This window comes from Coenobita brevimanus, chromosome 62 (assembly GCF_032717465.1).
Source record: "Coenobita brevimanus isolate Jiangsu-jjx chromosome 62, ASM3271746v2, whole genome shotgun sequence".
In the NCBI taxonomy this organism is placed as follows: domain Eukaryota; kingdom Metazoa; phylum Arthropoda; class Malacostraca; order Decapoda; family Coenobitidae; genus Coenobita; species Coenobita brevimanus.
In genome coordinates this window covers 28,647,558-28,672,130 of record NC_137015.1, presented here as the reverse complement: position 1 = coordinate 28,672,130, position 24,573 = coordinate 28,647,558, and the positions used below count along the sequence as shown (strand labels likewise).

Sequence of the window (24,573 nt, the reverse complement as noted above, 5' to 3'; positions counted from 1 at the left end):
TCACTAACTTTTCAGTCATGGCTTTATGCGTCTCTCTCTCTCTCTCTCTCTCTCTCTAGCTCAAACAGCAACAACAACAACAACGTCATATATGAGAAATGGTATGTCACTCATTCTCTCTCTCTCTCTCTCTCCATCAAATATATCTCTATGACTATCAGTCTTTTACAACACCCATCCAGTTATCTATCTACAGTATATTTGACTATCCATCTATCTATCTATATCAATCTATCTATCATGCTTGGCCTTCTGTCTGTCTGTCTGTCTCCGAATCCCAGTATCAAACAATTCATCAATTAATCAACCAGTATATATACTTGTCTATCTATCTGTGTCAATCTATCTACGAGTATCTATCTATTTCATCTATAACCACTTCTGTCCACTTAACCAACCCTCCATCCATCCATCTATCTATCAGTGGGATCAAACAATCAGTCTATCTATTTATCAATCCATCTACTTACTTCTTTACTGTGCCATCCTTCCATCCATTCTTTACCCACGAACTATCGCCATGACACTATCTATCAGTCTATCTATCGTGGCAAGGGCTTCACTCTACATAACACCTGCCTCATTAGGAGGTATTATCATCCCACACCTGCCACACCACACACTTGTCTCATACACCTGCCACACCACACACCTGCCTCATACACCTGCCACACCACACTCCTGCCTCATACACCTGCTACACCACGCTTGCCTCATCAGACACCTACTTCATCCAACTGCCACACCACACCCACGTCAAACAACTGCCTCAAAGACGCCACACATTAGCCACACCACACACCAACCTCTCACAACTGCCACACTACACCACACACACCTGCTCCATCACACTTCACACATCTCTCACCACACACCTGCCTCACCACACTTCTGCTTCACTACGAACCTCCCTTACACATCCGCCTCACCACACACCTGCCGCACTTCTCATCTGCCTCACCACACATCTGTCTCATTACACATCACACACCTGCCCCACATCCAACCGCCAAACCACACTAATCTTGCCACACATCTTCCTCACCATATGCCTGCTCCACTACATACCTTCCTCACTTCATACCTACCTAACCACATACCAACTTCTCCACACACCTGTTTCACCACACACCTACCTAACGGCACACCTACCTAACCACACACCAACCTCTACACACACTGCCTCGCCATATACCTGCCTCACCACACACCAACCTCTCCACAGACCTACCTCACCACACACCTGGCTCACCACACATCTGTTGGGCATGGTTGCTATGGAGGACAAAGGATGACAATATTGTATCCCTGGCAACTCTCTCTCTCTCTCTCTCTCTCTCTCCAGGCTTCCTCATTTGATTTCTTACTTTGTCTTCTTACCTTCCATTCTCCCTCCTACCCCCCCTCACGTCTCTCTCTCTCTTTCTCCCTTCTCCTAATTTTGCACTAATTCACTCACCTGTCACCCTACCCTTTCCTCCACCCTCCCTTCTTCCACACCTCTGCTCCTTCCCCCCCCTACTGTCCTCCCTATTTCGATCCCGGGGCCTCTTCAGTCCGACGATTTATGATGATTATATTCAACCCGGGGACCTCCACTTTGAAAACCTATCTGAATGAAACCCTGGGAAAAAAAAAAAAAAAAAAAAAGACCGTTTCTGACTACAGGTCCTAGGGGTCAACGCCCACCCAACTGTCTTCCCCCAGTGACCTCTTCCTGCACAGCCCAACATTCCCCCATGGACCTGCTTCCCCCATGGACCTGTTTCCCCCATGGACCTGCTTCCCCCACGGACCTGTTTCCCCCATGGACCTGTTTTCCTCACGGACCTATCTCTCCTCATAAACATTTTTCCCCATTAATTTATTTCCTGTGGAGTTACCTTCCCCATGAACCTTGCTTCCCCCCTGGACCAATTTTTCCTCCTTTATATCCACCTCACACGCACTGGTTAGATCTTTAGTAGGATCAGTTGTTTCGCCCACAGATAACCTTATAATGGGCCGCCAGGGCTCCTGTTATGTGTGCCTCTTATGTACTCTATTTTAAGTGGCTGTTTTCCACCATGAACCAACCGTCCACCAATGACCTGTTTCCTTATTATCCTCATGGCCCTATTTTTCTGCAAGGACCTATCTTACTATCTCCTTGGCCCTATTTCCCCTCTTGTACATATTTTCTCCCTATGGCGAAACAATGAATCCCCACATCAGCCCATTTCTTCCACTGATTCCACAGGTATGTTTCCACCTGGGTCCATTTCACCTGATCTTAGCCACGACCTCCCAGCATAACACTACGCACGCATGGAAGCCTAAACAGGGGGTGCAGAAGCCTAACTGGGGGGCTTCACCTCTTCAGATCCCCCAGTATTTATAATTCAGCTCATACTGTGCGTCCTTTGTCATGTGTGGCGAAAAACTGAACTTGATATTCTACATTTATGGGAGAAAAAGTTTTGGGCGCACGTGTATTTTAGGGTCAAGTGGTTAGGGCTCAGGGTTTCCCCATTTTCCCCATGGGCTTATTCCCCCATGGATCTTCCACTGTCGCATGGACCTCTTCCCCAGTGGACTTCCTCATCCACCAACCTACATACCTACCTACTCATTCATTGTTGTCTGTTTCAGTAGCACACACACACACACACACACACACACACACACACACACACACACACACACACACACACACACAGAAAAAAGTTGTCGAGCTGAAGGGGTTAACACTTGCCATCCCATCCAAGTATACTTAACCACTTACAGTCCAATAACGTATTTTCATTTCACTGCTACCTTCAGACGATTTCGTTCAGCGTGGGAGAGACTTTTCAACCTGGTCAGATCTCTCCTCCACCACAATCCACTCACCCTCCACCACCCCCTACAGTACCAGGCTGCCGGACGGATGGGAGTAAATTACCACATTCTTATATTTCTGTGTGTCATGCTACTGCTCTCACTCCACCCTTGCGCTGTTAACTATATACATCTGGATCTTTCTTTACCATATAATCATCATTATTACACCAGTTTCTTATCTATCTATCTTTCTATATATAAGAGCCTTCTTCTTTGCTATCCTTATCTCATTCTAGTTGTTCAGTTACTCTTCTAGGAGCTGCCTAGCATGGGCCAACCGGCCTACTGCAGTTATCCTCTCTTCTTATGTTCTTACACACATAGAGGAAAGGCAGAATCTAGAATGAAATAGATTCATCCACATACAACCCACAAAACTGGGCGTACATACCTGCTTTCACTGTAAGTCACACCTAGGGAATGTCTTGGCTTACAGGACAACCGGCCAACACAAAAGGCATCTTATGAACCCCCGGTCGGAAAGGCCATTCCGTCAACTGTCAAATTATAGTCATATGCGCTCTCTCTCTCTCTCTCTCTCTCTCTCTCTCTCTCTCTCTCTCTCTCTCTCTCTCTCTCTCCAGACTTATTAAATTACTATAACACTGCAGGTGCGGCAGTTCACTAGTACCGTATGTATTTCCACTGTTCACTAAAAAGAAAAAAAAAAACACGTCAAACTGTGTCAGGTGTTACTCCAATTTTTCCCCCACTGTATAATTAATCCGTTTCCAGCTTTGCCGTTATTCATATGGCGGATAAAACTCTCTGGTGACAGTCACATAAATATCGAAATGGTCAACGGTGCTGAAAATGAGATAATGCAATAATGTCGGAGGGTGTGGAGGGCGGGGGAGAGAGAGAGTCTTGTGCCACACTCTCCAATTCTAGTCCTTTGATAAGAGTAGTATTTTCTCTTAAATCCAATGCCCTCCAAAAAAAAATAAGTAATGTTAATATATTTGAGGCCGAGGATGTGATATTTTTAAAAGAAGAAGAGATCAGAAAGTACAGTACCCGCGCCCCACCAACTATTGTCTAAGGGCAGATAATTTGACCTTGCCCTGTGACCTTGACCTTCAGCTGATTGCTCTCAAAATCAAATTACTTCATTTTTACCTGACCCTTAATCTTTCCATCAAATTTCAGTTAGTTGACTTTGCCCTATGATCTTCTCCTTTGACCTTAATCTTTGACGGATTATTCTTGAAATTTAATCCCGTCATCCTTGTTTTATCCTTAACCCTTTCACAAAAGCTGAACTAAAGCGGATAAAAGCGACCTAAGTTGGCCATGTCGTCTAAAAACACAGGTGCAATTATACTTCTCGCTATCTAGAGGCGATGGTATGGCGCCTAAGAGATGCTTTTCAAACAGGTGGGGTTATAAGTAGCTTTCATTTACATCTTCACTACCAAAATGCTCCCCTTGCTTGAAATTGAGTCCGTAAAGTCCTCGGGCTGATGGGGTTTATGTGGTCTGTGTGTATGCCTGAACGTGCTCTCTCTCTCTCTCTCTCTCTCTCATGCCCGTAACATACTCGAGTACACGACTAGCATCAACACATCCATAATTAAGAGAGGAGAGAGGGGGGGAAAGACGAGAGGGTGATGGAGAGAGAAAGAGAGTGAGGGAGGAAAGGTGAGAGGCTGAGGGAGGGAGGGAGGGTGAGAGAGAAGGGGAGGAGGGAGGGAGGGAGGGAGAGAAGGGGAGGAGGGAGGGAGGGAGGGAGAGAAGGAGAGGAGGGAGGGAGGGAGGTGATGCAGCCGGGAGCCTCTAAGTGACTTGAAGATATGTGGGGTAGGCCTAAAATCCCCGCTTCTCTCTCTCTCTCTCTCTCTCTCTCTCTCTCTATCTCACACACACACACACACACACACACACACAATCCATTTTTCATCTTTTTGCATATATTATGGACATGGAGGTGTTCCTACAATCTCTCTCTCTCTCTCTCTCCCCTCCCTCCTCACACACGTGCCCTTACCTCCCTTTCATAACTTCCTCTTCCTTCCCCTCCCTCCTTTCCCGTCAGAGCTTTTCTTCTTTCCATTTGTGTCATTTCATATTCTCCTATACACACTTTCTAAACAGACATACAGACAGATACGCACATACACACACATACATACCAGTACACACACACACACACACACACACACACACATACATACCAGTACACACACACACACACACACACACACACACACACACACACACACACACACACACACACACACACACACACACGCAAGCAATATAATCCAAGCGTTTATGGCCAAATTATGAAAATTTAATGTTAAAAGATCAGCAAGTTAGGGTCCTGGACTGCCCCTACACCCCGGCTATCTGAGAGAGAGAGAGAGAGAGAGAGAGAGAGAGAGAGAGAGAGAGAGAAAAGAGGGAAGTGGGGTCAAAATAGGTATAAAATTGGATTCCTCGTCTGTCCACTCCCTGTCATCTCCCCCCCCCCACCCTAGGGACCTCATCACTTCCTCCTCCTACCCTCTTCCTGCTACTATCTCTAACTTTATTGGTTTCTCTCTCTCTCTCTCTCTCTCTCTCTCTCTTAAATCCCACAACTTAATTAATTTTATTCCCCCTAAGCACGAGGCGCCTTCGTGGGAGCCAGATTGAATTTACTTATGACCAATCTGTGTGTGTGTGTGTGTGTGTGTGTGTGTGTGTGTGTGTGTGTGTGTGTGTGCGCGCGAGGACTTAACCCCTTCAACCTTGGGGACGTCCTCTTCTTCCCTTTGTGCTATCTTCAGGCGAATTTATTCAGTGCTGGAGAGAGCTTTCCATTTGGAGGGGTTAGATAGAGCCTTGATTAACAGACAGAGCTTTCTATTTGGAGGGGTTAGATAGAGCCTTCATTAAGAGAGCTTTCTATTTGGAGGGGTTAGACAGAGCCTTCATTAATAGAGCTTTCTACCTGGAGGGGTTAGATAGAGCCTTCATTAATAGAGCTTTCTATCTGGAGGAGTTAGACAGAGCCTTCATTAATAGAGCTTTCTATCTGGAGGGGTTAGATACAGCCTTCATTAACTGAGAGAGCTTTCTGTTTAAACTTAGATACCGCCTTCATTCATGCTTTCATCTTCACAGGGGCTTTCAAATCTCTAAAAAAATCGTCTGAGAGTAGCGATAATAAACAGGTGAAATCCGTGGTGAAACTGGAGGGGTTCATTCAATTTGCCAGGGACTTCTCTCCCGCTGATGGCATGCAAAACGATCCCTTAACCTTAAAACCGTGGCGAGTTATTTTCTTTTTATTCATTTATTTATTTCTACATCATTCTTGCTACCATCAGATGCTTTAATTCAACTTCAGGGAGATTTGTCGTAGTTCAAGGCTTAGAAATTATCGCCAGTCTTTCCCACTGATACCGCCCGATGATCTAATTCTGTTGAGGAGAGCTGAGAATTTTTGCTAGGCTAGAGTGTGTGTGTGTGTGTGTGTGATCAGCTCTTTGTTTGTATATATGAATTTGTGTATGAGATCAACTTTATATTAGTGAACGTCTGTATGTATGTACGTATGTTTGTAGGCATGTGTTAAAGTTTAGTGTGGTTACTAAACACTTAAGACCAATTACTGTACGTGTTCTATGTATGAAATTTAAGAGAACATAAGAACATAAGAAGAGAGAGGATAACTGCAGTAGGCCGGTTGGCCCATGCTAGGCAGCTCCTAGAAGAGTAACTGAACTACTAGAACGAGATAAGGATAGCAAAGAAGAAGGCTCTCCCCCGCCCTCCAAACCCTCCAGCCGAAGCCGGCAGGAAAATGTCAGAAAGAACAACACGCAGTATAGAAAAACTGGCGTGGACATTTTACAGGAAAGTGTGAAAGGAGAATAGAGACTATCATAGTGTAACCTGAAAAGGAAAAATTATGAATTAGTATTGGTTATAAGATTTTCTTTTTTCTATATCCACCCCTTATTTGTCATATGCTTATCTAGCCTATGCTTGAAACTCTCAATGGAAGAGGCAGCAACTACTTTACGTAGCTTATTCCATTCGTCTACTACTCTATTACCAAACCATTTTCTACCTATTTCCTTATTGAAATGGAATTTTTCTAGTTTGAAATCATTATTTCTAGTTCTATCCTGTATGCTCACTTTAAGTACCTTGCTAATATCTCCCTTATTTATACCCTTCATCCACTTAAACACGTCAATTAAGTCTCCCCTTACTCTACGCCTCTCTAGCGAATGCAGACTTAGTCTTTTCAGTCTGTCTTCATATGACAGGTTCCGGACGTCATGTATCATTTTTGTCATTCTTCTCTGTACATTTTCTAACGAATTAATATCCATTCTATAGTAAGGACACCAAAATTGTACTGCGTAGTCTAAATGTGGCCTTACTAATGCTAGATAAAGTTTCAGTATTACTTTTGATGATCTATTGCTCACGCTTCTCGAAATAAATCCTAGGACCCTATTTGCTTTATTTTTCGCATTAATACACTGTTGCCTTGGTTTAAGGTCGTTACTAATCATAACTCCTAGATCCCTCTCGCATTCCGATTTGCTAATTTCTTTGTTATCTAAGCTGTATTTAGTATCTCCAGTGGTCTTGCCTACGTTAAGTACTTTGCATTTTTCAACGTTAAATTCCATTTGCCAAGTTTTAGACCATTTGGACAATATATCGAGGTCTTTTTGTAAGTTATGGCAATCGTCAGTCGAGTTAATGATACGCCCTATTTTTGTATCGTCGGCAAATTTGCTGATGCTACTATTGACTCTTAAGTCTAGATCATTTATATATATAATAAATAATAAGGGACCGAGTACTGAACCCTGTGGTACACCGCTAGTTACTAATCCCCTGTCCGATTTAGTTCCATTTATTAATACTCTCTGCTTTCGTCCTTTCAGCCAGGACTCTATCCATTTTAAGATATCGCCGTCTATACCGTGTGCTCGAACCTTTCTAACTAACCTTTCGTGTGGGACCCTATCAAAAGCTTTACTAAATTCCAGATAAATAACATCGTAAGCTTTATCGCTATCTACTGCCTCATAGACCTCCGAGTAAAATGACAACAAGTTTGTGAGGCAGGATCGTCCTTGCCTGAATCCGTGCTGACTTTCGTTTATAAGATTAAATCTTTCTAAGTGTTCTCTAATCTTATTTGCCAAAACTGACTCTAACATTTTTCCTACTATTGACGTTAGACTTATCGGACGATAATTCGACGCAGCTGATTTATCACCCTTTTTAAAGATGGGCACTACATTTGCGGTCTTCCACGCCTCTGGAACTTCTCCTGAACTTAAAGAGTCATTAAATAACGTTAAAAGTGGCTGACATAAGTCTTCTTTGGTTTCTTTTATAATTTTTGCATACATACACGCACCATATAACACATTATGTTTGTCTGTCTGTATCCCCCTTCCATCTCTCTCTCTCTCTCTCTCTCTCTCTCTCTCACACACACACACACACACACACACACCTATTTAAGGCCTCTCCACTCAAATGTTGTATAACATATTAAATAAGAGGGAAGGAAGGAAAGAAGGAAAGACGACAACTGAAGGAAGCAGGAAAACCAATATGGATGGAAGGACTAACAGAAGTGGGATGTGCATCAGACAGAAGAGGAAAGACACATGGAGAGAAAAATGGATTAATATAATATCTCATTCTAGTAGTTTAGTTACTCTTCTAGGAGCTGCCTAGCATGGGCCAACCGGCCTACTGCAGTTATCCTCTCTTCTTATGTTCTTATGTTCTTAACACGCTGACAGACAGATAGATATATAAGGCGATATACTGTACATATAAACAGAAAGACAGACACATAAGTGAATGGAGAATATATATATATATATATATATATATATATATATATATATATATATATATATATATATATATATATATATATATATGTGTGTGTGTGTGTGTGTGTGTGTGTGTGTGTAGTCAGAGAGAGAGAGAGAGAGAGAGAGAGAGAGAGAGAGAGAGAGAGAGAGAGAGAGTAATATTTCAAATGAAAGGAATGTAATTACAGACTGGCGGAAAGAAGAAAATGACAGTGAAAGATGAAAAAAAAAGAAAGCGGAGCGAACAAAATATTATAGTAAAATGTAGCATAGGAAATACTGAAACGAAAGAAAATGACATGAAAGGCATACGGGAAGGAAAAAAGAATACAAAATGGAAGAAGAAAATGAAATAAGGAAAGGAAGGAAAGAAAGAATATAAGAATGAAGAAAGGAATAAAGAATGAAAGAGAGATCTGAATATGAGAAAGAGGGAAAGAACGCTGAATAAGAATGAAGGAGAGGAGGAATATAAAAAAAATCAGGAAAATATAGGAGAATGAAAGAAGGGATATAGGAAAGAAATAAAGATGAAATAAGAAGGGAAAACGAGGAAAGAAAGACGAGAAAAAGGAAAAACAATGGAATGATGGAGTGGACAAGATGGAATGATGGAGACAGAATGATGGAGTGGAAAAGATGGAATGACTGGGTGGAAAAGATGGAATGATGGAATGGAAAAGATGGAATGGAAAGGATGGAACGATGGTATGGAGAAGATGGAATGATGGAGTGGAGATGGAGTGATGGAGTGGAAAAGATGGAATGATGGAGTGGAAAAGATGGAATGATGAAGTGGAAAAGACAGAGTGATGGAATGGAAAAGATGGAATGATGGTATGGAATAGATGGAATGATGGTATGGAAAAGATGGAATGATGGAATGGAAAAGATGGAATGATGGAGTGGGAAAAACGGAATGATGGAGTGGAAAAGATGGAATGATGATGGAGAGGAAAAGATGGAATGATGGAGTGGAAAAGATGGAATGATAGAACTTGAGGGATGGAATGATAAAGGAGGGAGTAAAAAATGAAGGATCAAAAAAGGTAAAGGAATGAGTAAAAATGATGGAATGAAAAGGGGAATCGAGTAAAAAAAAAAAAAAAAGGAATGAAGAAAAAGGAGTAAAAAATCAAGGAATGAAAAGATAAAGGAGTAAAAAATTAAACAATGAAAAAAAGTAAAGGTATGGGTAAAAATTACGGAATGAAAAAAAGGAGTAAAAAATCAAGGAACGAAATAAAAAGAAGTAAAAAATCAAGGAACGAAAAAAAAGGAGTAAAAAATCAAGGAACGAAAAAAAAGGAGTAAAAAATCAAGGAACGAAAAAAAAAGAAGTAAAAAATCAAGGAACGAAAAAAAAAGGTGTAAAAAATCAAGGAACGAAAAAAAAAGGTGTAAAAAATCAAGGAACGAAAAAAAAAGAAGTAAAAAATCAAGGAACGAAAAAAAAAGGTGTAAAAAATCAAGGAACGAAAAAAAAGGAGTAAAAAATCAAGGAACGAAAAAAAAAGGAGTACAAAATCAAGGAACGAAAGAAAAGGAGTACATAATCAAGGAATGAAAAAAAAAGGAGTAAAAAATCAAGGAATGAAAAAAAAAGGAGTAAAATATCATGGAATGAAAAAAAAAAAGGAGTAACATAATCAAGGATTGAAAAAAAAGGGAGTAAAAAATCATGGAACGAAAAAAAAGGAGTAAAAAATCAAGGAATGAAAAAAAAAAGGAGTAAAAAATTAAGTAATGATGTAGGACTACATAATAGATAGATAGATAAATAGATAGATAGAGAGACAGATAGAAGTAGGAAGTCAAATGATGAGAAGGTGTTGTGTCTGCGAGAATCGAGCAGTGCTAAACATGCTTACAAACTCTTAACACTGAGGAAAGCTGACGACAGCGGCCAGTAAGGAGATGATGCAGTTAGCTGTCAGCAGTCCTCTCGTGAACAAAGATCCACGAGGAACACACGTGACACACCCCTGCTACACCAGATTTTAGGAAAGAGAGAGTAGAAGGAGATAAGCGACCCTAGAGAGAGGTCGAGACGGAGATTAGCCTTAGAACAGAGAGAGAGAGAGATAGCGAGACAGGGAGGTAGCTACCCGGGACTTATACTCTTTCCATGTGAGAGACCTGTTTAATATTTCCAAGACAAATAAAAATAGTCTCATACTATTCTTTACCTCTCCCGTCACTACATGACATCTGGTGGGGAAGCTACTACAAGATATAAAAGCCGCTCGACCACAAGTCTAAAATATACTTCTCTACAAGTAACTACAAAGTCTTTATGACATTTGGTGGCAGCGGTGGGTAAAGGTGTGAGTAAAGGTGTGAGTAAAACTTAAGGAATGAGAAAAAATAAAAGAGCAAAAATGAATGAATGAATAAAAAATACATGAGTCAGAGAGTAAAAAACGAAAGAATGAATAAAAAAATAAAGGTGTGAGTAAAAGAAATGAATAAAAAATAAAGAATTGAGTAACAGAAAACGAATGAATAAAATAATAAAGGTGTGAGTAACAGAAAAGGAATGAATAAAAAAGTAAAGAAGTGAGTAAAAAATGAAGGAATGTTGGAGTCTTCCGCCTTGTCACAAACCATCAGTGTAATTCAATGGTCAGCTTTATTGTGAAGGAGGCGGAGGGGAGGGAAGAAGGGAGAGAAAGAGAAGGTGGGGAAGAAGGGAGAGCAGGTAGGGAGGAGGACAAGGAAGGAGGGAGAAAAGGAGGGAAAGAAGGAAGAAGGGAGAGCAAGTAGGGAAGAGGACAAGGAAGAGGAGAGATAAAGAGATAGGAAAGAGGGAGAAAAGGAGGGAAAGAAGGGAGGGACAGCAGGTAGGGAGGAGGACATGGAAAGAGATATAAGAGGGAAGGGTGCAGGAAGAAAGGGAGAGAAGGAGGGATGGAGAGAAAAAGGGGGGAAAAGAAGTTACACGGAGGGAGAGATATAAGAAGGGAGAGATAAAGGAAGAAAGGGTAAGAAGGGGAGGGTGTTGGGAAAGGAGGAAAGGAGAGTAAGGGCGGAGAGAAAAAGGGAGGAAAGAAGCGTTACGTAATTACACAGACTTAGAGACACACACTTTATAATTCAAAGTTGATATATTTTAAAATGAATGTACAAAATTGAAGAAATGCGTGAGTTAAATCGTACAGACAAGAAGGGGGGAGAAAGGGTGCGAGGGAGAAGAGGGAGGGAGAAAAGGTGTGGGGGAGGGAGGGAGGGGCCGAGAGAAGGAAGGGCGTGGGGGAGGGGGAAAAAAATATGGAGGAGTGAGGGAAAGATGGAAGGACGGGGAGAATCTAATTTTTTAATCTTGCCCCACTTCGAGACGAGTATGTTTTGCACCCCACAGGCCACATACACGAGTCCTAGTCAGCAACAGGTAACATCAGTGGGCAGTAATTACACCACTTCTGCAGTTTATATAATACTAGTTGTCTTATGGTAGTAAATCAACTTTCCACTTAAAATTAGCTTAACGCAGATATACTGAATACAAATCTCAGCCTAGTATTATAATGTAAGTCTGGTTACTATAAGAGAATAGTATTACCTAATACTCATATTTAGGTTAAAAGACAATATTGGATATGTAAATAAATGATAATTTATAAAAATAAGGTTAATTTCTATGAGAGAGAGAAAGAGAGAGAGAGAGAGAGAGAGAGAGACTAAAGTAGTATATACTTTGTTGTTCATATATATGCAGCATAGACATACATACACATGTAAACAAACATACATATATATACACACATACATAAACATCAACAGGCATACATATGCATACATACATGCACATAAACTGTGCACATACGCGAACATGTACATACACATGTGCATATACATATACACGCATACATAAAGAAATATATACATATGAATAATTGTAGCGTCAGTTATAAAGATATGGTTGGTTTATATTTAGAATGGTAGGGCTTAACCACGAGAAGATATATCTGAAAGTTGTTTACCCCATGCCCGATAAAACATACATTTGTATCGTAGTTCTGAGTGCACAAACATGCCATCCCCAGAGTGCTCACAACTCAGTCCATCTACCACAGTGGACTTTTTTTTTTTTTTTTTGATGCAAGGACGAAGGAACCAAAGGCCCACAAGATTGTTCCCTAAAAAAAAAAAAAAAAAAAAAAAAAGGCGGAGAGCCAAATTCAAAATCTGCTCATTTCCAGATGCCTGGACACACTGCGTTTAAAAGACTTGAGGCCACAGACGGTAAGAAGTACAGACAGAGGGTAACAGTTCCAGAGTTGACCTGTTGCATACATGACGGACTGCATGTAACGGTTAACTCTCACATTAAAGAGTTGGACAGAAAAGGAATGAGAGTTTGTTGCTAGACGGGTGCTACGCGCCCGCAGCAGTGGTGGAGGGATGTAAGCAGACAGTTCAGAGGAGCTATGTGAGTTACGACAACCCACACAGTTAACATGTTTACAGTGATATACCTGATACACCAGAGGCTTGATACCTGCACAAAATACACATATCTCCTGTACACACACCTTTACACCTTATAACGGCACGTGGCCAGGGGAACGTGACGTGGAAAAAGGAGAGACACTGAATGACGAGATGGAGAAACACGAGAAAGGATGAAGAGAAGGAGGGAGGAAACGATGAGAGGAGGGAAGGAGGGAGGAAAAGAAGAGAGGAGGAAAAGAAAAGAAAGGAGGATTGACAGAAGGAAAAGAAAAAAAAGATAGATGGGTGGGCGAAAGGAAGGAAGGAAGGTAGACAGAGAGAATGAGGAAATTAGGGCGCAAGGAAAAAAAAAAAAGGAGAGAGAAAGAAATAAGGAGGTGCAGAAGGAGAGAGAGAGAGAGAGAGAGAGAGAGAGAGAGAGAGAGAGAGAGAGAGAGAGAGAGAGTAAAGAGGACTGAAGGATGGAATTGAAGATGGAGGCAGCGGGAGAAAGACAAAAATAAGAAAAAAAAAAAAAGGAGGAAGGAGGGAAGGAAAGGATATAGTGAAGGAATGGGGAAAGGAAGGGAGAGAGATAAAAGTAGGAGGGAGGAGGAGACAAGAGAGAAGAGATCGATGGTAAGAAGGGAGAGAGGAAATGAAAGAGAAAGAAAAAAGAGGAAGGGGAGTGAAGGAGAAAAAGAAAAGAGAGGAATGAAATGAGAAAAAGATAACAGAATCAAGGAATAGAACAATCTCTCTCTCTCCAGGTAAAAGTCAAGGAGCAACAGACGAAGCATGAAAAGCTAACTCTGTCTTGGAGAGAGAGAGAGAGAGAGAGAGAGAGAGAGAGAGAGAGAGAGAGAGGTACTGTGTCTGTCACCACTTCATCCCAACACCGGATATCTTGCTTCCCAGGCCTCTCTCTCTCTCTCTCTCTCTTTCTCTCTCTCTCTCTCTTCCACTGTTATCGGCCTTCGTCCCTTTTCAGTTTATTTCCCGTATCTCAGTGGCAGAAAAAGACAATATTACTACTTCACACCCATGCCACAGCACTTCTTCGTGACTAGCACCATAATTTAGCGTTAATCTCCTTTTCTAACACCGCAATGAAGATAGGGAGACTATTTTTTTATTTGCCAAGTGGAAGTGGACGGAGTATAGTATTTCTTCATATTTTTTTTCCCCTGCGTGTGAAGAAAATGGACCTTCATGTGTGTGTGTGTGTGTGTGTGTGTGTGTGTGTGTGTGTGTGTGTGTGTGTGTGTGTGTGTGTGTGTGTGTGGAAACAGAACATACACACTTCAGTAATTCAGAAGTATTTGTTTATCGTGGGTTTCAAAATGGTACAGAATAGTGGTAGTTGCAATGACGTTTTTGTGGACTGCAGGCTTGTTTTTATTCTCTCTCTCTCTCTCTAAGACGATTTGCTTACTCCCTCCTATTCCTTTTTATTCTTTCTTTCCCACATATAACAACGGAAGCTAGTATCAAGACAGAAGCAACTCTCTCTCTCTCTCTCTCTCCCCCCCAAAAACCCATGAAAATATATTATGCTACACCTCCACGCTATCTTCATACACTCATCTACACCCACGTACAGGCGGACACACAACTTCGCCTAATACTTCACCTCTACCGCTTCTAACATTTTCCTGCCGGCAGGAAAGTTAACAAAGGCCTGGTATGGTTCTCTGGCTATCTTTGAGTCTTTGATACGGCTCGTGCAAGAAGAATTATGTCCAAGGTTCGTAATCTCGTCGGTTAAGCCCTCTAACACCTCTTCCTTAGCGATTTATTTTTGGATATGAGTGGTTAATATCCTTTTGAAAATGTTTTTCTAAGGCATGGCGATACTGGAAGGATTTATATAACACAGAATTGGACAGTAACATGTAATAAACAAAATAAATCGCTTAGGAAGAGGTGTTAGGGAACTTCCTCAACCTACCGTCATATCCTCATCTCACATCAGCTAACAGGCACATACTGGGTCCTACTCTACGCAGCATACACATCTTCTCAACACGTGTACTTGGGCGATTTATTTTGCACACTACACCTTGATATCTTGATGTATGGTACTGGCGCAAAGAACATCAATATTAAACAAAACAGATAACATAAGAGAATAATGAGCGTAATATGAGAAATAAATCGCTAAAGAAGAGACGCAACGATGCCTCCTATGCTACTTACAACACGTACTTACAATACTTACAATTCAGGCCTACAATCCAACAGCTGGAAACAACAACAACAACAATAACAACAGCAACAAAGGAGAAAGAGGAACGATTTCTGACCAACAAACGTGTGCCGCAAGTGGAAAAAAAATTGTCTTTCAGTACAGGTAAAACATCGTGAAGAAAGATGGAAGATAATGACAATAATAATAATAATAATAATAATAATAATAATAATAATAGAGATGATGATGTAATACCTAGCTAAGCCTACGTACACACTGCTACAACCACCTACACATCTTCCCATACACACGTACACTGGATAATGTATGACTTCCGCCTTCCCTTTCCCTTTAAACTCCCTTCCCTCCCATCTCTCTCTCTCTCTCTCTCTCTCTCTCTCTCTCTCTCTCTCTCTCACACACACACACACAATTCCGTTTTACTCATTCTATCTTTCTGTGCTATTACTTTCGCCCTTCGTTCTTCCAAAACTGTCTGTCTGACTGTCTCTCTCTCTCCCTCTAACACACACACACACACACACACACACACACACACACACACATACATATTTCCTTCTTACTCATCCTATCTGTCGGTTTTATTACTTTCACCCTCCTTTCTTCCAAAACTCTCTCTCTCTCTCTCTCTCTCTCTCTCTCTCCATTTTTTCCTCCCGAACTTCCTCTCTCCGCCTACCTTCTCTCCTTGCCGTTTTCATCCTCCCTACCTTCACGTCTTCCTTTTCCTTCTTTCCTTCCACTATTCTTTCTTTTTCATTTTCTTCCTTCCTTTCCTTCATTTGTCCTTCCTTCCTCTCCTGTCTTCCTTCTATTTCTCTTCCTCCCATTCTTTCCTTCCTCTTCTCTCTTCCTTCAATTCTTCCTTAAACTTCCTTCATTTCTTCCTACTTCGTGCATCATTTTCCTTAACTTTCCTTTTGTTTTAATCCCGAGAGAGAGAGAGAGAGAGAGAGAGAGAGAGAGAGAGAGAGAGAGAGAGAGAGAGAGAGAGAGAGAGAGAAATATGGATGAGTGAGAGGAGGGTTGAGAGGACAGACAGGGGAGGTGAAGGGAGGGGAAGGGTGAGGGGAATGGAGAAGTGAGGGGAGGGGTGAGGAGTAAGGTGAGGGGAGGGGTGAGGAGTGAGGTGAGGGGAGGAGTGAGGTGAGGGGAGGAGTGAGGTGAGGGGAGGAGTGAGGTGAGGGGAGGAGTGAGGTGAGGGGAGGAGTGAGGTGAGGGGAGGAGTGAGGGGAGGTGACGGGTGAGGGGTGTGGGGAGGGTCGAGGAGTGAGGGGAGGGGTGAGGGGAGGGGTGAGGGGAGGAGTGAGGGGTGAGGGGAGGGGTGAGGGAAGGAGTGAGGGGTGGGGGTGAGGGGTGTGGGGAGGGATGTGGGGAGGGGGGAGGGGTGTGGGGAGGGGGGAGGAGTGAGGTGAGGAATGAGGTGAGGAGTGAGGGGAGGGGAGGGGATGGGCGGGGAGGGGTGAGGGTAGTGAGGGGATTGGTGAGGGAAGTGAGGGGATTGGTGAGGGGAGATGAGGGGAGAGAAAAGGAAGGAAGGGGTGAGGGGTGCTGTCACCGGGTTGACCTCAAATGACCTTTAATGGTTGACCTCGTGACCCCATCTCAGCCCGGACCTTTAAACTCTTCTCTCCCCCCCGCTCCCCTCCCCAACGCATCCTCGGCGCCAGCTCCTCTCTCCTGCTTTCCTATGCTTGTCTTTAATTGATAGACGAAGGTAAATTGCTTATAACTATCCCTATACTTCTCCCCTCCTCTCTCTCTCTCTCCCACATTCCCCCTCTCATCTCCCCTTCCCTCCCTCATTTTCCCTCTCCTCCTCGTCTTCTCCCCCCCTCCATTCTCCCTACTTAACGTCTTCCTTCCTTCTTCTCCCTCTTCCCCTCACTCCCTTCCCTCTTATGTCTCTCTCCCTCACTCTCCTTCCTTTATTCATCCCCTTCTCTCCCCTCTTTCCTCCATCCTCCTGATATTTCCTCTCACTCTCTATCTTCTTTGCTCCTCCATCCTTTCTTCTCTGCTTTCTCCCCTCTCTCTTTCCATCCATTCCCTCCTCCCCTCATTCACCCTTCCTCCCTTTCCTTCCCATTTTCCTATAATTTCCCTCCTTCTCCTCCTCATTCCACCCCGCCAGTCCTCCCCTCCCCTCTCCTCACTGTTTCCTCCCCTTCCTTCTCCTCTTCCTCCCCTCACTTCCTCCTTCACACCTCTTCACTCACCACAACAAAACCCTTTAGCGCTCTCTCTCTCTCTCTCTCTCTCTCTCTCTCTCTCTCTCTCTCATCCCTTCCTTTTCTCCCTGTAAATTTTCCTTTTCGCCAAGATAAATGTCAGTGATAAGAAAAGAAAGAAAGAAAGAAAGAAAAAGAAAGACAGAAAGAGAGACAGACTGGACAAAAGGAAGGAATGAGAAAGATGGAATTCCTCAGACACAAAAATGAAAATGTATAGAGTATTTTATTTTATTTTATCTACCTACCTACGTATCTATCTATCTATATCATCTGGTCTACCTATCTGTTCATTTATCTATGTGTGCGTCTCACTTCATGTTCCCCATCTCTCTCTCTCTCTCTAGTTATCTATGTGTGCGTCTCACTTCACGTCCCCCTTCTCTCTCTCTCTCTCTCTCTCTCTCTCATAATCTATTAATACACCCACTACAGCAGTTCAAATTTATTACCAAGTACACAATAACTTTAGGCCGAGGGGTTTAAATGTATCTATATATAAAACACGATTTATGAGAGAGAGAGAGAGAGAGAGAGAGAGAGAGAGAGAGAGAGAGAGAGGGAGGTAAAGTTCAAAGTTCGGTAGAGACAGGGGTTAACAGACAGACAGACGGATATACAGATATAGAGGCACAGAAAGTCGGGATAAAGAACGAGTGAGAAAGAAGATGATAGACTGATAAAGATACAGATAGATAGATAGATTGACTGGTGGATAGATAGATAGATAGACATAGCTAAACATATACATCTCGACAGAATGATAGGTAGATATATAGAAAGGTAAAGATAGACACAGCAGATAGATGAATGCACCACCAGAGACAAAGTGATATAAATAATGGAGAGAGAGAGAGAGAGAGAGAGAACAATAACTCCGGTACCACAATTTACGACTATACCATACTAATAAAACTACCACCATCAATACACCTATAATAATCATCAGCCCTACCACCATCGCTACCACAATCACCATCCCTACCACCATCGCTACCACTATCACCATCCCTACCACAATCACTATCGCTTTCACCATCCAGACCACCATCCCTACCACCATCGCTACCACAATCACCATCCCTACCACCATCACCCACCACAATCACAATCTCTATGCTGCAAAAAACAATCATACGCACTACCATCACTACCACAACTATCACTATCTCAACTACCAGAATAATACAATAACACCATAACCACGACTGCCATCAACAGTACCATATCCACCATCACTACCACAACTATCCCACAACCACAACCATCACTACCAAAATCATCACAGTAACCACCACCACTACCACAACGTCCCTACCACAACTGGCACCACCTCCACCACCCTAACAATCGTAACCACAACCCCCACCACAACACACTGCCCACCACAGCCTCAACCACCACAAAAAATACATTACTTAGGTCCAGTTAAAACTCTCTGATTCACCTTACTGCTTTCTTCTTGCAATATAACACGTGTACTTCTGTATGTACGTATGCATCAGGGTGTATGTGTATTACTTTATGTACCCATCTATCTATCTGTGTGTGTGTGTGTGTGTGTGTGTGGATATAAGAATACAAGTAGGTTTGATCAGGTTGAAGTTGATACAGATCAGGATGTGCAAACTCACAAATTTTATGGATGATGGCGGAGGTATGCGTTCTCTGTCTGGTTTCTAGCTCACAACTGACACATCTACTACTACTACTACTACTACTACCAGGCTAATATAAGGTAGAATAAACACAAACTCCTCTCTCTCTCTCTCTCTCTCCTTAGCGGTGAGTGAGTGTGTGTGTTCGCAGGAAAGGAGGGAAGTTTCTCCATGATGAATGAAGAGTGAAGGATGGGAGGGAAAAAGGAGGGAGGAAAGAAGAGACAGAGGGAGGAGGGGAGGGAGGGATGGAGGGAGAAGGGAGAAAGGAGAGAAAGCGAAGGAAGACACAAAGAAAAGAGGAAGAAAAGGATAAAAAAAAAAAGCGGCCATAAAACAGAGAAAAGGAAGGAAGGAAGGAAGGAAGGATGCAAGGAAGGAAGGAAGAAAAAAAGAATGAAGGAAGGAAGGAAGAAAAAAAGGAAGGAAGGAAGGAAGAAAAAAAGGAAGGAAGGAAGGAAGAAAAAAAGGAAGGAAGGAAGGATGGAAGGAATGTAAAATCAAAAGGAAGGAAGAATTGGACAGAACGTAAGGAAATGAGGAAAGGATGAAATAAGGTAATAAAGTAAGGCATTTAGGAAGTAATTAAGTGGAGAGAGGAATGTAGGAAAAAGGAAGGTAGAAAGGAGGAAGAAAGGGAGGAAAGAAGAGAGAGGGAGGTGGACTCAAGGAAAAATGGAAACGAGAGAGAGAGAGAGAGAGAGAGAGAGAGAGAGAGAGAGAGAGAGAGAGAGAGAGAGAGAGAGAGAGAGAGAGGAAACTAATGTGGGAAGGAAGATGAAAGTAGAGACGGGAGGGAAGGAAGCAAGCAAAGAATTATGTGGGAAGGAATAAAAGGGAGGTAGAGGGGAGTATGCAAATCATGAGAGAGAGAGAGAGAGAGAGAGAGAGAGAGAGAGAGAGAGAAGGCAGGCAGGCAGATGGAGAGGAGGGAGATAAGCGAGGAGCAGAAAAGGGAAGGAAAGTAATGGAAGAAAGAAGGGAGTGAGGGACGAAGAGAGAGAAAAGGTGGCAGGGGAGGAGGGAGAGGGGGAGGGAGGGAGGGAAGAAGTGACAAGGGAGGAGGGAGGGAAAAGTGGCAGGGGAGGGAGGGAATGGAGGGAGAAGAAAGTGAGAAAGAAGAAGAAAGGAAGAGAAGGAATGAAAAAGAGGAATTGAAGGATGGTAAAGGAGGGAAGGAATTAATAAGTGGTTAAGAGAGGGGACCAGGAGGGAAGCAACGAAGAAGAAGGGAAGAAAGGAAAGAAGGAAGTAGTGAAGGTAAGGAAAAGAAGGATGGAAATAAAGGAGGGTAGGGAAAAAAAAAAAAAAAAAAAAGGTAAAACAAAACTGTGCAGCCCCATGAGTACCATAGTTATCTCCTCAATATTTCTGCAACTATACCACAGTCAACCCTACATCGTTTTCTGTAACAGCGCGTTTTCGTTAGAACCTCTTCCTCCTCCTCCTCCTGAAGAAGTGCCGTGGAGAAAGAGGAAAAAGGAGAGAAAAATGAAGATGCGAAAATGAGAGGAGGGAAAGGAAGATGGCGATGAGAGGGGCGGAGGGAAATGAGACGGGATGACGATGAAAGAGGCAGAGAAATTAAAGAAAATGGTTCACGAAGGATAAAAGAGAGAACATAAAGGAAAAGAAAATGGAAAAGAGGAAGAGAAGGAGGGAAGGAATGAAAAAATAGAAGAAAGAAAGGGAAGGAGAGGTAGGGAAGAAGGGAACGAAGAAGGAAAGATGGCAAGGATGAAGAGGTAAGAAAAATGAATGAAGAAAGGAAAATGATGATGAGGAAAATGAAATAGGTACGGGGAGAAGGAAGGAGAGGGATGGAGGGAAGGAAGGAGGGCGTGACAGACAGACAGCTGTCATTCGTTCATACTTCCTCCTCCTCCCACTCTACCACCACTACCACAACCACAACCACAACTATCGCAACCACCGTTACTACCACTACCATAACTACTACTACTACTGTTATTACTATCATGACACTACTACCACATCTACCACTGCTACCAGTATGATAACTACCAATACTACCAAAACTAATACCAATACTACCACAACTACTGCCAATACCACTATTAGCAGAACCACTACCACAACCCACAACCACTGCCACTACTACCAAAAGCACCACCACTACCACTACTACTCAAACCACAACCACAAGGTTACTACTACAACAACTACTAGAGCCTGTGTTTTCCCCTCATTATCTCAAAAGACTAACGTACTTGCACAGAACAGGTGGCGGTAAATACAGTACATTAAAACTGGCTGTGCCAATAACAGCTTCATCACGTGCAGCTTTGTGTTGTTAACTCCGCCAAGGAGGTTATGTTTTCACCCCTGTCTTGTTGTTTGTTGATTGGTTTGTGAGCAAGATTACACAAAAACCACTGGACGGATTTCCACGAAACTTGGTAGAAGAATGGGCCTTGGCCCAGAATACACTTCAATTAAATTTTGGTGCGGATCCGAATAAAGGTGCGGATCCAGGATTTTTATTTTTTTCACTTTCTTTAACATTCCGAGATAGGGCGTTTTCCGACATTTTCGTAAAATTTTCTGTGAATATTGCATGGATGTTGATGGTGGAGGTATGCGCTCTACTGAGTGCCATTCTAGTTTGTTAATGTAACGTTCTTATCAGTGTAATGTAATCTGTAATAAAAATCAGAAGCTGACCTATTACTATAATCACTACTACAATCAGTTACCACTGACTACTACTGCTTCCCAACTATTATATACACTATTACTACCGTCACTACTATTACCATAACCACAATTACCCCATCCTCAACACTTACCGTACACCTAATACTACCACACCAACTACTGCTACCACAATCGCACCATCACAACCACTAATACCACCATTACCACTACTAACTACTGCTCCTACTACCACCACCATTTCATCGCAACCACTCCTCCTCCTCCTCCTGCTACTACTACTACTATCACGTCCACACTACTACTACTAACACTGTATGATGTTATTCTATATTGTTTCTAATGCTTTCTTTCAAATTATTTTTTAAAAGAAATATTTTTTGTTTTAGTCTTATTATTTTTCCCTTTATGGTACAAATCATTTACCTTTTCTTCGTTACCGACTGTCACCTTATCATCAGGCTAGTCATAGTATGAGTAATCTATTTTTTTTTTTATAACAACCCGATTTTTTGATGGGGGAGCATCTCTATGAGCGGCTCTGACTGTCTGTCTCTCACAAGCGATTTTTGAACGCGAGATGCTTCACTCCCGTAGACTTTAGCCACTTTAGCGAATGCATATCACACCACACCATACAGCACAACATCATACCACACCAAAGGACACCATACCATACCACACACCACATCACAGCACACGAAACAAAATCACCCTCCCGCACCACACCACATCATATGCATTAACCGAAGGCCCTTGAAGCTCCTGAATCTAGTATATTCAGTTACAATGAAGTTTATAATGCTGATGATGATAATGGACACTTTAATTCAGAATTTTTAAGTGAAGCTACCAAGAGTAAATTTTAAAGCTACAAGTATGGACAATGGTCGGTACGCTGACACCTCACTTATATTTCCTTCTTGCAACCACCACACTTACTTATTTACTTCATTACTTATCAGATGCCTTTAGACTGCAGGCCTGGTAGTGAAGGAATTAGACACTACACCCATTATATCCCACCTGATACTGTTACCTGTTTATTATAAGGAAACTAATAACTAAATTCCGCAGAGGTAAACATTAATAATCTGTGGTCTTTTTTTTTTTTTTTTATCATGAAGAGGTGAAATAATGAACTGACACAATTAACGTTATTATTAAAACCCCTATAACCACAACTACCACGGTTACAACCAACCCCACTATCACAACTACCCCTATTACTGTTAACTCCACTACCACAAATACCAATGTTGCCAATACCATCGCCTCTACCACAACTACCACTATTACTGCCACTCACCAAACTAACACTATTACTGCCAACCCCATACCACAACTACCAATGTTGCTACCATCACCACTATTACGACTACCACTATTACTTTCACCACCAGAATCACAACTACCACTACTACTACCACCCCAACTACCACAACCATCATTAGCACGATTACCACCACTACCATAACTATTACCACTCGCACCACTGCCACCACTGATTTGATATTAGTAGTACTGCCGTCGCCGCTGTTGTTATTACTATGCATGGTGGTAGGTGGAGGTGGCCATCATACACACACTCGACGTACTCTTCCTTCACCCTTATCAATCTTTACTGCGTCCGCCCTCCTCTCTTCGGATCTTCTCCCATCCTTCTTGTCGGTTTTACTACTCTTCTTTCCACTTAAGATGACTCTATACAGAGTGACAGTCCTGATGTTTCCTGTTACCCAGGAAACCATTTACAGCGCTGGGTGGTAGCCATATAACCAAATAACGGAGTGATATGGAGTCTTCTATGGAGCCTCAGTTAACTGGATGGCAAGACGCAAAAGCGGCGTCCAATCAAACCTCCACACTCCTCCCCCGCCGCAAGGGAACACAGATTCAATGCTTAGGCAGCCCCACCAGGGGCGACTGCTTTCCTGGGGTTGATAGGTCTGCTCGGCCAGACAGACAGGGGTTACTCAACAACAAGTAGGCTACTAGTTCTATTCTTAGTAATAATACGAGTATTTCTACCACCACCGTAACCACAGCTACCATCACCACTATTACTATTACTACTACCAATGTCACTGTCAGCACAATGACCACCACCTCCATGACTATCAGCATCAGTGTCAATCAGTGCCACCATTACCACCACAACCACCACCATTACCTGATCGAGGGGAAGGCTGGGTAATGAAGCGGCATACCTGAAATACACACAGCCAGAGTTAATAGACTGAAAGATTTAAACACACACACACACACACACACACACACACACACACACACACACACACACACACACACACACACACAAGGATGGACAGATGGATGGATGGCTATGGGCAGAGACACACACAGAATTACTGCTTCCCTGACATCCATATACAGTACTACAAACATACATACACACAGATGGCTGGACAGACGGGTGGATGGCTACAGGCAACTAAACACATACATGCATAGAATGACTGGTGTCCTGAGTGACTAGTATACAAAGACAAGATAAATGACAGAGATACATAAATAAATAAATATAAGGAATGAAGGAAAAACAGAAAAATTAACAGGAACAGAAAACGAGATAGATAAATGGGTCAAATGATAAATACGGGCTGTGGGTCAGATAGATAAACGGGTCAATA

The 24,573-nt window shown here is 42.4% G+C and overlaps 1 protein-coding gene across 1 annotated transcript in view; it reads right to left on the bottom strand.

The window, feature by feature from the left end:
* Mef2 (myocyte enhancer factor 2) overlaps positions 1 to 24,118 on the bottom strand; it is a 209,162-nt gene extending 185,044 nt beyond the window's left edge. The window contains exon 1 of the mRNA XM_080275731.1: positions 24,096 to 24,118. The gene's annotated coding sequence lies outside the window, so the exon portion shown is untranslated. The remainder of the gene's footprint in view (positions 1 to 24,095) is intronic.
* Positions 24,119 to 24,573: the final 455 nt, after the last annotated feature.